The 7,523-nt window shown below is 39.8% G+C and overlaps 1 pseudogene; it reads left to right on the top strand.

The window, feature by feature from the left end:
- The first annotated feature begins 871 nt into the window (after positions 1-871).
- On the top strand, positions 872-2,064 carry LOC137733667 (chitinase 2-like; annotated as a pseudogene).
- Positions 2,065-7,523: the final 5,459 nt, after the last annotated feature.

Genomic DNA, 7,523 nt, shown 5'->3' on the forward strand with positions numbered 1-7,523 from the left:
TTTCCGATATGAAATATAAAAATAAATCAATGGTGTGACATCTTCATTCCAGACCAGGACCAAACAAAAATTGTGTGACATCTTCATTTCAACAAAGACCTTCGCTTACTAACGAGACAATGGATTCACTAACGAGACAATAGATTCTAATAAAATTAAAAATAGAAAGATCGAACTGTTGTGTCAACTTGTCATTGTCTTGGTGACGAACATCATTTTCCTTTCCCTTTAACTTATGTACTTAAGAATCGAAATTAAGTGTCTTCTGTTATAGCCAACTTGATCAAGTCCAAATCTATTTAAGTAGCTTTTCTTTCGTAAAGTTTTCCTTCATTCCTCCCTCCTCCCTCTACGCGTCCTCCACCCCTCTTAATCCATCCTTCCCGTCGAAATAAAAATCTAAAATCTAAATGGTTAACCGAAACCATCGATCTATCGACTTGTCGTATGCCTTTGCCAGGGCAGGGTTTAGAGAAAACGTCACAGGCTGCGTTGAACAAAGCTTGAAAGCACCATTCGGCGGCGATGGAGCCATTCTTGTCGTGAAGCAACCGTGCGAGGCAAGAAAGATGCTTTTGTTTTTCTAAAAGAAATTGCAACATCGACCGGACCTTGGTAGTGCAACAAAAAAGGTCACCAAAATATTACTGTTACCAGTTCCTTAGTTAATAAACAAATATAGATGAAATTCTTGTAACCTTCAAAACTCTTGTTTATTTCATTAGTACACAATCTTTCCAGCTTACTCCACATTGTGCTGGTTTCGGTTTCGGAGGCCGGCCGGCTGAATCTGAACTACAATGGACTTATAAAACTAGACCCTTACTCCTTCATTCTTCATATCTTCATTCAAGCTAAAAATCAAAGAAGGATGGCTCAAGTACTTCAACTCTCTCTCTCCTTTATGCGGCAGCAGTTGCTGTCATGTTTCAACAATGTTGTGGTAAGTAGTACTATTTTCACAACTTTTATCCCCGTATATATTTATTTATCATAAAATGTTTATTGAACCTTTCATCCGAGCGATATTCTAAACTAATATAAATTACGGGGAGGGAGAATTGAACTTGAGGACGCAAGGGGAAACACACTCGTTAGTCTCTCTGATATGGGACAATTGCATTTTCTTTTCACTATTTGTATATATGTGCCATCATAAGCCATATATCCAATATTTTTCTTGTGCGTTAACCGTGACGTTATGGACGTACACATGATTCAGATGGGAAGTTGATGATGGAGTACATAGGAGCCACTGGAATTCCTATAACATTTGACACTGTACCGATTGACAGTGCGATCGACTTCCATTTCATACTCGGGTTTGCGATTGATGCAGACTCATCAGGCAAGCAACAAAATGGGATATTCTCACCATATTGGCAATCTACATTAACCCCACAATCTGTTGCAGCCATCAAGCAAAAACACTCTAATGTTAAAGTCATGGTAAGCCTCTCAGGTTGGAGCTTGGGTGATCAAGTTCTTCACTGGTACAATCCAATAAACCCGAAAAAATGGGTATCTAACGCTGTCTCGTCACTTGGCTCGATAATCACCACTTACCATCTTGATGGCATTGACATAGACTACGAAAACTTCCCAAACCCGAAGAGCAGTAATTCATCAAGTTCTTTTGCTTTTTGCATTGGCGAGCTCATCACTGGCTTGAAAAACAAAGGACTCGTTTCTGTTGCTAGTATTGCACCGTTTTACAGTACAACTGCGCCGTATGTTCAGCTCTTTGATGGCTATGCAGATGTTATAGACTATGTCAATCATCAGTTCTACACTGATAAGGTTACTACCGCGAAGGGATATCTGCAAGCGTTCAAGCTTCGAGCCGCACAATTTGGAAAGGAAAAGTTGTTGCCTGCCTATGAAGTAGATGGAAGAGGAATTCAAGGGGATGCCTTTTTTGATGCTTTGACACTGTTGCAGACAAATGGATTCGAAATTAATGGGGTCATGATCTTCTCGGCGGATGCTTCTTCTAAAAACAACTTTTACTATGAGAGAAAATCACAAGCTTTCTTGCTCAATTCTACTAAGAGTACTAACTAGTCTAAGTACCTGGTTGAAATATATATACTTAGCCTCCTCGCATGCGGTCTCACTCGTGCAAGAGCGTATAGTTATTTTTTCATTTGTGATTTGTTTCGTAAGTTACGTATGTTCTGGTTGCGAATTTTTCTTTTTTGTTGCATTAATTTTCTATGTATTTCTGCTAATAAAAGAAAGGTTATCATTCTGTTTGGGCCTAAAATATTATTGCTGGGCCGAGCAGCAGGATGCGCTCGGTCCAAGGTGATGACAAATAATATGGGCCGAATAATAAGGCCCGGGCCAGCTGGCAGGGTCAGCCAAATCCTAAAAAGTCCAGATAAATAGAAAGGTCGAGGAAGTCCTGGTACAACTAGGATTCTCGACCAGCAAGGAATGAAGTCCCGAAAAGAAGGAAAATTCAGAATCACAGTGGGAGTAGGTTTGTTCGAGGAAGAGGCGAAGTGGGACAAGGACTCCCAATCCAAATCGGAGTCGGATTCAAGGAATGGGGCACTATAAATACAAGAAATCATGCAAACGGAAAGGACCTTCAACTCAGCATACAATTGCCCTGCGCAAAACCTCTCAATCATCTTGAGATTTTTTCCTTTTCTTTTTCCTGCCGACACACCTTCAGTTTGGATAAACAGCACTGTGGAAGCAACCGGCGAGCACCTTCAGTTTGGATAAACAGCACTGCTGCCGCAGAATCAGCCGACCAAGAAGCATCTTCAGTTTGGATAAACAGCACTGCGTCGAGGTCGACCGATTATCTATCCAAGTCTCGGTCGAGGAAGGTTTTCGAACCTTTGTTGGCAGAGGTCACCTTACTAAGCTTTCTCGGCATAGTTAGGTGTTACGAATTACATTGCTCGGCGTACTGGTCGCCGAGTGTTTTTATGATTGGATACTCACAGGTGAGTTTCAGGGTTCGGCATTCCGACGGCCGAACTACGTTTACCATCAAGACATATATCACGTTCGAGTACCTGTGCCCATACACCTTGGTCTCGATTCGACGTGCTTATACTCTCACGAATATAATCACAGTGACCGAATCGGGCTCGGACGATTTGTGAACTCCGCAGAATTAGCAGCCTTGTCTTCAGGCTGTAGAACCCAGAGACCGAGAATGTTCCTTCCTCGATCGCAATCGCAAGTTAAAGAAGTCAGCAACGCGCTCAAAGCTACATCAACAAATTTTACTCCTCGGCCAGGCTCGGCCGACGAGTTGGCACGCCCCGCATTCGACCGAAGGACGTAGTTAGCTTATTAGTTACTCGGCCTGCGCGCCACGTAGGTTTTGTAATTTTTAGGATCAACACATTCTTACTACATTAACGCTATTTGATATTTTTCGCTCGTATGTTCTACCCGGTCTTTGACAAGATTATCCAACTTCGGCTGCCATAGGTTGCTAGAGACACTACTCCAATAAATAGAAAGTATTCATATCATGACTAGATATAAAATACAGAAGTGGGATGAGGGAACAGTGTAAGAGATTCAAAATTTAATTAATTCAACAAAATTGTATTGAATAGAGAGTACATATACAACAGTAAGCACTCCAAAATTTCAAGGAGGCAAATTAATAACAAAGTGAGGAACACATTAAGCCACTCGGCATACGGATACCATGATCACTGTTGCCTTTTGGCCTGGATTTGATTTTCTAATAATCTTAATGGTTTTCTTGTAGCAGCTCCCATCACCACCAGGGCTAGACCTTTTGCGAGGGAAGGCACTGGACCTATGCTGCCGTGGCGGTTTGAACTCACTAGCTCTGTGTTTGTTGGAACCATGAGCCGCTTGAAACCTTCTTTTCAAACACTTGTCGTAAGCATCTTTCTTAGCAGGGTCAGAGAGAACGTCCCATGCCGCCTTAATATGCTTGAAAGCACCCTCCGCGGCGATTGATGTATTCTTGTCAGGGTGCAAGGCTAGTGCCAGTCTCTTGTATTGTTTGTTGATGATTTCTGAGTCCGCAACTGTAGGGTTTTCGATGCCAAGAACATGGTACAGGTTTTGCTTGTGTGACACGGCAGAATGAACTTGGTATGCGGTCATGTAACTGTCCATACCATGCAAATCTGGATCGAATTCTTTTGCTGCCTTGGCCTGCTTGATTGCATATTCGAAGTTTCCAAGCATGAAATATGCTTCTGCAGCCTCTCGGGCCTTGACGGCAGCCATCTGTGCAAGGTTGGAGATGTGGTCAGGACACAATGCTTGAGGAACGGAGTTGCTGGGGATTCTGCTGCGGCCAATGGCCACGCTACTGCGCTTGAACTTTAAAGTTGAAGCCATTGTGTAGAGACATATATCGATCCCGAGAGAGAGAGAGAGAGAGAGAGAGAGAGAGAGAGAGAGAGAGTAGTGAAGGAAACTAGGAACCAGAAACAAAGTAGGGTATACTCGTGACTTAAGCGGCTTAAAAACCCTAGAAAAAAAAAAAGGATACTTGGGCAGAAAGTTCAATTCCTATTAGTAGTTGAATTAGGAACCGACCAATTCATGTATATTTTGTTAAAATAGGATTTCTAATCCTTAATTGGATTGGATTTCTCAACAAGAACATTCCTACTCCAAATATAGTTCCAAGATGAGAAACTTTATATGAACTTGGATTGGCTAAGTTGGCCCTAATACATGAGTTGGATTTGTTTCGTTTGATGAACCTACGACATTGTTTTCGAAGATTTTACTCGGTAATTATCAATAAATGACTACCATTAAAAAGAGATTTTCTAGTCACACTTTCAACACACATCTAAGTTCACCCCCATAAAGTGCCTAGACCCAATTTACCCTTACTAAAAAAGTGAATATATATTTTGAAAGAAAAAAAACATACAAACCCAGCAACCTCCTCCGACCCTACCACCACGTCAATATCCCCCACCAGCCCGGCTATGTTGTCATCTTCAGTGGATAATCGTCCCATTTTTCTCTGTGTACAAATTGGCATTATTTATTTTGGTTTATGTTTGTATATGCGGTATGTGCATTTTTCTCACACGCAAGAGGCTTTTTCTGCGCCTTTACATTGCAGATTAAATTGGTTTTTTAATTATGGCTTTGTCTTTGAAGTAGAGTATTCGATCTGGTTGTGAATTTTTTCTTTTTGTTGTATTAATTTTTTATGAATTGTTGTTTATAAAAGAACGTTTATCATTCTCAAATATTAACCCCAAGATCTCTGTCATTCCCCTCGTGCTACCTTGTTTCTTGATAATATTATCCAAAATGTGGCTATACCATAAATGGCTGGAGAAATTACAAGTACATACAACATAGTAAGCACTCCAAATTTTCAAGGAGGCAAATTAAGTACAAAGCGAGGAACGCATTAAGCCACTCGGCATACAGACACCATCATCACAGTTGCCTTTTGGCCTGGATTACATTTTCTTATAATCTTAAAGGTTTTCTTATAGCAGCTCCCTTCGCCTCCAGGGCTAGCCATTTTGCGAGGGAAAGCACTGGACCTCTGCGGCTGTGTTGGTTTACACTCACTAGCTCTGCGCTTATTGGAACCACAAGCTACTTGAAACCGTCGTATCAAAGACTTGTCGTAAGCCTCTCTTTTTGCTGGGTCAGACAGAACGTCCCAGGCTGCCTTAACATGCTTGAAAGCACTCTCGGCGGGGATTGATCTATTCTTGTCAGGGTGCAATGCAAGTGCCAGTCTCTTGTATTGTTTCTTGATGGTTTCTGAGTCGGCAACTGTAGGGTTTTCGATGCCAAGAACACGGTACAAGTTTTCCTTATGTGACACGGCAAAATGAATTTGGTATGCAGTCATGTAGTTTTCGATACCATGCAAATCTGCATCGAACTCTTTTGCTGCCCTGGCTTGTATGATTGCATATTCGAAGTTTCCCAACGTGTAATAAGCTTCAGCAGCCTCTCGGGCCTTGACCGCTGCCATCTGTGCTAGGTTGGTGATGTGATCAGGACACAATGCTTGAGGAATGGAGTTGCTGGGGATTCTGCTGCGGCCGATGGCCATGCTACTGCGCTTGAACTTTAAAGTAGAAGCCATGGTGTAGGTATGTCGATTGAGAGAGCGAAGGAAATTAGGAACTGAGAAGGTACTATATTCTTGCTGGTTGGAGATATATATATATATATATATATATATATATATATATATATATATATATATATATATATATATATATATATATATATATATAACACAACTTTTCTACGCGTAACTTAAGCAAGTGAAAAACCCTAGAAAAAGGAAACTTGGATATAAGTAGAGGAAAGAGATCAGGATTAAGTGATCCGGACCTTTTAAATTTGATCCAACTGTTAAATACAGAAGCCCTCTTTAAAAATTATAATAATTTTAGCCGTTGAATCAAATTTCAAAGACCCGGATCACTTGATCCGGTAGCCTTGGTGGAGGAGATCAAGAGAGGATATCTTTCCAGAAGTAGAACTTCCCATTACTTTTCGTAATTTAATTAGGGCTGAGTCGGCTGACCCTTGTGTCCTCGTAGATAATTAAATTAATTATCCTTAGGCCATTTTAATAATGCCTTGGGAAACAAGGATTAACAGTAGATAATTAAACCAATTACAATAAGGTTTCTGCTCAAAATATATATAGTTTTAAAAGATTAACATCAGCCAATTATATAACATAAGATTTAATAACAATTACCAAAAAAATATTTAATAACAAAACACAGCCCCATGAATTGAAAATTAAGAGATAAGTTTAGAATGCTTCACTATGTACATATAAATAATACATCCACGTTTCATTTGTAAGAGGACATCACTATATTTCTCTAGAAGTAGGAATTCTTACATTTTGTCAATCGCGTACATTTTTCGCACATGTGTCAAATTTTGAAAAGAATATGGAATCTTCTAGTTTCAAAGGGAAGGAGGATATGCCCATAACTAGCGAACACCTCTCTCTCTCTAGTTCCAAATCTATGCTTGTAAATATAAAAGAAAAAAAAACTAAAAAAAAATTGTGTGACATCTTCATCTAATAGAGACATTCGCCTTCTAAAAAGACGATCGAAAGATTGAACTGTTGTGTCAACTTGTCATTTCCCCGGCGATGAATATCATTTTCATTTTCCTTTAATTTATGTACTTAAAAATCGTCTTTTGTTTCATCAAAAAATAAAATAAAATAAAATAAAAAATCGTCTTTTGTTCTTCTGTTATAGCCAACTTGATCAAGTCCAAGTCTGTTTAAGTAGTTTTTGATGCTTTGACACTGTTGCAGACAAATGGATTCGAAACTAATGGGGTCATGATTTTCTCAGCGGATGCTTCTTCTGAAAACAACTTTTACTATGACAGAAAATCACAAGCTTTCTTGCTCAATTCTATTACTAATAGTACTAACTATTCTAAGCACCTGATTGAAAAATATATATTTAGCCTCCTCGCATGCAATCTCACTCGTGCAAGAGCGTATAGTTATTTTTTTCATTTGTAAT

This window comes from Pyrus communis, chromosome 5 (assembly GCF_963583255.1).
Source record: "Pyrus communis chromosome 5, drPyrComm1.1, whole genome shotgun sequence".
Lineage (NCBI taxonomy): Eukaryota > Viridiplantae > Streptophyta > Magnoliopsida > Rosales > Rosaceae > Pyrus > Pyrus communis.